Source organism: Salvelinus alpinus, chromosome 34 (genome assembly GCF_045679555.1).
Source record: "Salvelinus alpinus chromosome 34, SLU_Salpinus.1, whole genome shotgun sequence".
NCBI classification, from domain to species: domain Eukaryota; kingdom Metazoa; phylum Chordata; class Actinopteri; order Salmoniformes; family Salmonidae; genus Salvelinus; species Salvelinus alpinus.
The window spans coordinates 9164040-9172832 of record NC_092119.1 but is presented as its reverse complement, the minus strand read 5'-3'; the positions used below and the strand labels follow the sequence as shown (position 1 = coordinate 9172832).

General features: G+C 43.6%; 1 pseudogene; it reads left to right on the top strand.

Moving 5' to 3' along the window:
* Positions 1-5234: 5234 nt before the first annotated feature.
* LOC139563847 (zinc finger protein 79-like) lies at positions 5235-8520 on the top strand (annotated as a pseudogene).
* Positions 8521-8793: the final 273 nt, after the last annotated feature.

Here is an 8793-nt window from a genome sequence, read left to right as displayed (position 1 = left end):
GCAGTCCAAATGGCCAGGCAAGGCCTAGATAGCGAGCTAACGTTAATAACAAAAAATATATATATTGAAAATATCACCACATACTATTTTTGTTTTGCTCACAAGTAAGTAAACTATGGAAATGTGTAGCTAGCTAAACTAAGTATTCAGCACCTACGGGGAAATATATGCTAAAGTCTAGTCCCGATGTTATCCCTTGTCTGGATAGCATCGTCAAATCGGGACTAGCTAAACCCGTCGAACTAACATTCGCTACCTTGCCATTTACTTCGTAGTTTAGCCAGCCAAGGCCCGGTACATGGTACTAAATTAGCGTAACAACATTGATTAATAAGGGCGATTCCAGCATGCAAAGGTACAACTTTAATGTTTCCCAGAATTGCCCAGTATCTGTGCTTTATTCTGCGTTCAAAACAAAAGATACTAGGTCAAATCATAACGTAAGTGATCTTCAGGTCGGAGCTATAAAAAGAGGTCCAGATTCCCGATTTGGATAAAGGTTCAAATCAAATAACGGTTCCCAGTCGGAGCTCGTCTTTTTCCGAGTTCCCAGTTGTTTTGAACTCTCGGAAGCCGGCAATTTCCCAGTTCGCAATTCCCAGTTGTTTTGAACGCGGCATTAGAGATGTCGACGATGAGTATGACGTGTCTCCTGGCAGTGCTATCGGGATCACTGAGACGTCCCTACCCTCAACCCATAAGCATAACCCTTGCCTAACCTTAACATTACGATTTAAAATGACAACTTCAATGGGGGGCCGTGCGTCCCAAGGACCCCGTATTGCACGGACCAACTTTGACATAAACCGCAACGACGAGAGAGCGGGATAGAGTTAGTGAGCCTTATCTACTTTGAAGAACTAATCAAATGTATTTTGTAGACAGCTCTGCAGCATACTTAGGCAGGCTAGTGTAATAAATGATGTTTTGTATGTGACTTTAACCCATAGCTACAATGCTGACATAATGCCTTTTTACTAAAGTAGATTTTGTTGTAATACTTTGCTGCACCCCACAGATGAACTCGTTCTGCCTGTGCCAGATACTAACCTCACTCCCACACACACACAGAGAGAGATGGCTGACACAAACCATTGATGAGTACTGATAAGGCAGGGGGGCGCTCTGACCTCAGGGGGGCGCTCTGACCTCAGGGGGGCGCTCTGACCTCAGGGGGGCGCTCTGACCTCAGGGGGGCACTCGGACCTCAGGCGCCAGTTGCGGGTGTCTGCATCAACATCTTGTCAATAGAGGAGACAACCCAGACCAGCATGGCACTCAACGAGCACGCGCATGCATACACACACACACACACACAAACCCCTGTTTCAGGCGGGAGTTCCACGAACAAAGAACATTACCATGAACCAATGAGACATTGATATCAGCCTGAAGGGGACGATCCTCCACTACCGACGACCAGTCAGCAGCACGAGCTGCCAGAATCTACCTACGTCATTACCTGTATAAAATGTATTGGACACTATGTATGGGGACTCCTTTTTGATAGTTCGCTAGGAACTTGACAAACGGATCCGTGCAGCACGATTTGTCAGATATCATTTACCAATAATAAAACTGTCTTACTATATACCGATCCACCCTGTCCAGCGTTTTAACTTCGTCTCATTTCTCTAGTAACTGTTACATCAACTTTTGACACTAGCGTCGCGACGTCCCCTGAATGCCCCTCTGCTAGCCGGCTAGAGCATATCGGACTATTAGCTGAAGAGGCCCATCGGACAAATTCTTTGGCCACTATACCTATTTTGCCAATTGGCCTGGTTTACCACACGGAGCCGTGCTGATCCATGACGACTGTAACAGCACGAGTGGTCTACAACAGACTTCTTCCGTCGCGATATCCCTCTAATAGGCTGACCACACCGCTCGCGTCGCAAAATACATTTAGAAATCTATGTTACTCAATTATTGCACCCACACTGCTCGTGAGTGTCAAATAAGCGTCTGCGTTGCCAATGGCTAAAATATAACACCTTGCCCAAACCGTCTGCGCGCTGCGCTATCGTGCATAAATTTATTTTGCCCCCCACACGAAACATGATCATGACATGCAGGTTAAAATATCAAAACAAACTCTGAATCAATAACATTAATTTGGGGATAGGTCAAAAAGCATTAAACATGTATGGTAATTTAGCTAGTTAGCTTGCACTTGCTAGCTAACGTTAATTTGTCCCATTTAGCTAGCTTGCTGTTGTTAGCTAATTTGTCCTGGGATATAAACATTGAGCTGTTATTTTACCTGAAATGCACAAGGATCTCTACTCCGACAATTAATCCACACATAAAACGGCCTATCTAAACTTTCATTGTATTACCACGACTACCGGCAAAACAGTTTGTCTTTCTATCACCCACGTGGGTATAACCAATGAGGAGATGGCACGTGAGTACCTGCTTCTATAAGCCCAGTATGTAGGTATTTATATATATATACACAAGCAAACCAATCTGGTTTGAGCTTAGTGGGACTATCATTTGTTTTTTAACAGGACAATGACCCAAAACACACCTCCAGCCTGTGAAATTGATTTTTGACCAAGAAGGAGAGTGATGGAGTGCTGCATCAGATGACCTGGCCTCTACAATCACCCTACCTCAAGCCAATTGAGATGGTTTGGAATGAGTTGGACAGCAGAGTGAAGGAAAAGCAGCCAACAAGTGCTCAACATATGTGTGAGCTCCTTCAAGACTGTTGGAAAAGCATTCCAGGTGACTACCTCATGAAGCTGGTTGAGAGAATGCCAAGAGTGTGCAAAGCTGTCATCAAGGCAAAGTGTGGCTACTTTGAAGAATCTAAAATATTTAGATTTGTTATACACTGTTTTTGGTTACTGCATGGTTCCATATGTGTTATTTCATAGATTTGATGTCTAAACTATTATTCTACAATGTAGAAAATAGTAAAGAAATAAATAAAAACCCTGGAATGAGTAGGTGTGTCTAAACCTTTGACCGGTAATGTATATTAACGGATGTACATGTCAAAATGCTGAATTTTGAAACTTTAGCATGTCTTGATTGATTTGAATTCTCCATGTGGTCTATATTACAGAGCACTTCATTAAATATAACAGACTTTTAAAACTCAATATTGGTGCACAATTTCTACTTAAAATACCAAAGGCACTCTTTTTGTGGAACGACCCACCTACACCCAACAGAGTCTCTGAACCAAATACAATCACCACACAGATGGTAATCATAGCTGACTTGGATGTATGTCTTTGTTTAACAGAAGAAAAGCAAACCATTCAAGTCAATCGGGCACAATTCACAGGACGCTGCGATTATATCCAACAGGAATGAGGTCGTTAGACACTGTTCACCGTACAATTGTAGACCAATCAAGGTGATGGGTTCATCTTTAAATCAACATTCATCAAGAGTGAGTTGATTGACAGAACAATGACTGCCATCTGCCATCATTGTTGGCCCTTGGACAACAAGTCCCTACATGATGTCTACATTACTTCATCATTTAGAACTTGGTGGTCAATAAGGCTCTGGCTAAACTAGCTGCTGTGTGTGTGTGTGTGTGTGTGTGTGTGTGTGTGTGTGTGTGTGTGTGTGTGTGTGTGTGTGTGTGTGTGTGTGTGTGTGTGTGTGTGTGTGTGTGTGTGTGTGTGTGTGTGTGTGTGTGTGTGTGTGCGCAAAATCTTCTTTCCACACGGACCTGGTGGAAGAATGGTGGAAAGTGTAAGCAGAGTGAGCCATACGCAGCCATATCAAGGTCTGGAGGCAAAATGGAAGTGAGTGAGGGTGAATTATCGACGTTAGCAGGTGTGGTGACGTTCTCGGAGCCTGAGACACCAATGGTCAGGATAAATATAAGTCCACATTGTTTTGAGAAAATTGACCTCATGCCTTTTGGCTGATCCATATGTGGTTTCAGAGTGGGTGAAAATGGAGTTTGGTGCTGTGGGATCGGTGAAGGTAACCCGAAAGTGATCTTGTGATAATAGGTTGTGTTTCTGCCGGTCAGAGGGAGAAGGCGCTCCACGCCAAACAAATGGGGAAACGAGATGCCGTTGATTACTGGGGTAGCGGTAAATGTGACAGTGGACCAACTGAAGGGGAAAATTCCCAGTGTTTGTGATGCTCTTTATTTGGTGCGATGCAGACAGGGTGGCATGAGTGGTAAAACAGAAGTAATTGTCTGTTCTTTTGAGTTTTGATGTTGAGTCTTTGCCCGACAAAGTGAATTTAGGATATTTCAGTTATCCCCTATGAGCCTTTGTGCCGAATCCATTACGTTGTTACAGGTGTCAAGATTATGGGCATGTGGCACCAGTGTGTAGGAGGGAGGTGTGAGAAGTGTGCAGAAGGACATGAGACAATGGAATGTGTAGTATTGGAGAAAGAAGCGGTATGTGTTCATTGTAGGGGTGCACATGGGGCCGGGGATCAGAAATGTCTGGTGCGAGAGAGGCAGGTGGAGGTTGCCAGGGTTAGAGTAGTGCAGAAGGTGTTGTATGCTGAGGCAGTGAAGAAAGTAAAGGAAGATGGGTCAAGGGGGTGAGATCCTGAGAGGGTTCATGTGAGTAGTAGATCTGTGCCAGTACAGAGCGATTGGCCAACGAGTGATATATGCTACAGTAAGATTTACTTTTTAGCATTCATAGCAATGGTTATAAACCGTACCGCAGGTCACAGAAAATAGAGGTTCTTGAGGCAGCTGCTGAGAAGTATTTGGGTGCACGAGATTTGATGTCAGAAGAGTTACAGGTTGTGTTGAGTGGTGGTGTCCCGTCCTTCCAGGTGTAACGGATGTGAAATGGCTAGCTAGTTAGCGGGTACGTGCTAATAGCGTTTCAATCGGTTACTCACTTGCTCTGAGACTTGAAGTAGGGTTTCCCCTGTGGCTTTTGTGGAGCGATGGGTAACGACGCTTCGTGGGTGTCAGTTGTTGATGTGGGCAGAGGGTCACTGGTTCGCGCCCGTGTCGGGGCGAGGGGACGGTCTAAAGTTATACTGTTACACAGGCCTTGGCCTGAGGTAGGACTAGATAGGTTTAAATAGTGGAATAGGGTGGTGGGTTTTTAATGAGTGTAGGTTTAGATGGTAGGGTATTTGTTTATTTACGTTTTCATAAGGGATTTATACATTGTTGCCGAAAGTAGTTTGGGGTTGGGTGTGTTTTTACTTCAACGCGCTGCAGGTGGCTATACTGGTCCTCTATTAAAGGCCCAGCGCAGCACCCTTACTTTCAGTGTATAGCTCAATCTAGTTGTAGGCGGAAATGCAACATTTATTGGATGCCAACCACCATTTAATCATCGAAGAAGAAAAAGACACTCCCGGACAACAGGTGGCGTGTGTCTACATTAAGTGTAGTTTGACAGAACGCCTACTATGTCGAGAAAGAAAACGAGGAAGTTGCAATTGCGTTTGTTCTGGTTCTTATTTTAGAGGAGATGTTAGGTCATAAATATAATTTAAACAATTAACAATAACTTCAACCAGTCAACAAAAAATATTTTCTGATTCTATTTTTGCGAAACAAGGCCTCAGGTAAGAACCCGCCGCTTGCGGATCTGTTGCAGGGCAAATGGCCAGGGAAGGCCTCGCTAACGTTTGAGACTCAACTATTAGCTAAAGCTAACAAACAATGCATTGCTAAACAATGTCGCCACATAACGTTTTTTCCCCCGCAAGTAAGCAACATAGGGAAATATGTAACGTTAGCTAGCTAAACCAAATATTATGTAGCTGCTAACCTAGCTAGCTAGCGAAATATGTTGGCCAAAACCAAAATAGCTAACGTTAGCCAGCTACCTTGCACATGTAGATTGTATTTCGTTGCTTAGCCAACCAAGGCCCGGGACAGGGAACTAAGTTTGCGTTGCAACATTGAATAAATCAGAAAATATGGGATGTGTTGTGTGCTAACTAGCTATATAGCAAGCAAGCAAGCCATCAAATGACATAACTGTCGTGCATTTCATACAGACTTATTTTCCAGGTTGTTAGTTTGGACTTCATTTTGGAACAGTGAGGATAACCATCCTGCAGCTTTGTACCGCTTCTCCACACTGAGTCCAAGACTATACTGACTGGGTCCTGACTGACAACATCACTGGGCACCACAGGAGAAATGGCATCAGTGGAAGACAGTAGTCAAACACTCCTGCTGAATATCATCACGAAAGATGAAGAGGAGGAAGTGAAGATTTGGGAATATGATGATTACCCAGGTAAGAGAGCAGGTTTTATCAACAGCGGTTAGACCTAGTGGTTAGAGCGTTGAGCCTGTAACCGGAAGGTTGCTGGATGGAATCCCTGAGCTGACAAGGTAAAAATCTGTCGTTCTGCCCCTGAGCAAAGCGGTTAACCCACTGTTCCCTGGGCGCCGAAGACGTGGATGTCGATTATGGCAGTTCCCCCACACCTCTGATAGAGGGGTTGGGTTAAATGCGGAAGACATGTTTCAGTTGAAAACATTCAGTTGGACAACTGACTAGGTATCCCCCTTTCCCAGTGGTGTTCTGGTCCTCAACGCCAGCTGGTTTTCATACTTTCCTTTTAGTCAAGAGTCAGATTAATTTCAGTATTTTTAGGACACTATTTTTATGCTGTTGTTGATCGAGCGAGGCAGATTTAAAGTACATACTTTGGTTTATTTAGATGCCCGCCAACTACTTTGTTACATGTTTTTAGTATTTTTTTTTATTCCCTTAAGTCAATGCAGGATGTTGTAGTTACACCGTTTTGACATAATTTGTTATGTTCTCATTCACACAGGAGCGAGTCCAGAGATGGCATCGGTGGGGCCGTCAAACAGCAGTCAAACACTGGGCCTGAATGTCATCATAAAAGAAGAAGAAGAAGAAGAAGAGGAGGAAGACGACATTGGGGAATCTGATCACGGTAAGAAGTGAAAGGAAATGTAGCATTCTAGTTTCAACCAGAGAAACCTACTTAGCCCCACTTCAATAGTACTCTCCATACACTAGAAGGTTAGTTCTCTATACCCATTTTCACTACTGCTTTATTGGACACATTTTTTATTTGATCCAATGATTGTGGATGTAGGCTCCCGAATGGCGCAGCGGTCTAAGGTACTGCATCTCAGTGCTAGAGACACTGGCCCAGCGTCGTCCGGGTTTGGCCGGGGTAGACTGTCATTGTAAATAAGAATTTGTTCTTAACTGACTTGCCAGGTTAAATAAAGGTTAAATAAAAATTAAATAAAGTGTGCTGCACTTGCTCACCTGTTTTTATGTTGTCATTCACCCAGGAGAGACCTCTAACTCCTCTGAGCAAGTCGAGACATTTCCTGCATCAGGGAAGAAACATCAGGAAGGGAGCAAAGCTAAGGGGTCTCACCACTGCCCACACTGTGAGGAGAGCTTCCCATTCCCATCATATCTTGAAAGACACCTTCGAAAACATTCTGGAGAGAAGCCTTATGCCTGCTCTGTCTGTGGGAAGCGCTTTCCTGCATCACATCATCTAACAGTTCATCAACGAGTGCACACAGGAGAGAAGCCTTACCACTGCTCTGACTGTGGGATGAGTTTCTCTCAACTGAGTGGCTTGAAAGGTCACCAACGAACACACACTGGAGAGAAGCCTCACCACTGCTCTACCTGCAGCAAAAGTTTCTCCTATCTGCGAGACTTGCAACGTCATCAGCTGATTCACACAGGAGAAAAGCCTTACTCCTGCTCTGACTGTGGGAAGGGTTTCACCTCACCAAGCCATCTAACTGTTCATAAGCGAGTGCACACTGGAGAAAAGCCTTATAATTGTTCTGAATGTGGGGAGAGTTTCTCTTATGTGGGTAGCTTCAAACATCACCAGAGAATACATACAGGAGAGAAGCCATACTCCTGTCACGACTGTGAGAAGCGCTTCACCTCATCGAATCAGCTAAAGGTTCACCAGAGGGTGCACACGGGAGAGAAACCTTTCTGCTGCTCTGAATGTGGGGACTTTTTCTCTCAACAAAGTAACTTGAAATCACACCAGCGAACACACAGGAGAGAAGCCTTACCATTGATCTCACTGTAGAGACCCTTGTTCTTAACATACTAACTTCAGTCAGACATCACCAGTAGGGAAGCTTTTACATATGACTGATGCACATATTCAATTCATTCCTTAAGTGGATCAGTGGGCACACAGGAGAGAAGCCATATCAGTAATGCTAGGACCTGCAGAGATTAGTTACCCCCATAATGGCATTCATAGAAGAAGTCGGGGACATTCTAGAATGCTTGTGGTGATCTCCAATGGCTTAACCTGACTTAAGGACATTGAATCAAAAGGAAAGTAGAGAGAAACATCTAGGGGTTAACTGTGTAATGTTTCTAAAGGTGTGTAAAAGGGAAATAGTCAAATAATGCATTAAAAGGATTGATACATATTTGAGTTAAAAGCTATTAGATGCTATATGGAACTCTTTAAAGTTTGTTAAATTATATATTTTTGTTATGTAGGCCTAACTGTATTGGCTATGAGTTATACTGATAATAAAGTCTTTACCCTGAATTCAGATGTTTTTCCCTCTTTGATTTAGGATACATTTCAACAACAGAAAAATACTCTTATTAAAGTTGCACTGAAGCTAGTAGTAAATCAATGACCCGTTTGTTTATGTAAATAGATATTTCAGAGGCGTAGCCTAGTGGTTAGAGCGTTGGACTAGTATCCGAAAGGTTGCAAGATCAAATCCCCGAGCTGACAAGGTAAAAATCTGTCGTTCTGCCCCTGAACAAGGCCGTTAACCCACTGTTCCTAGGCCGTCATTGAAAATAAGAATTT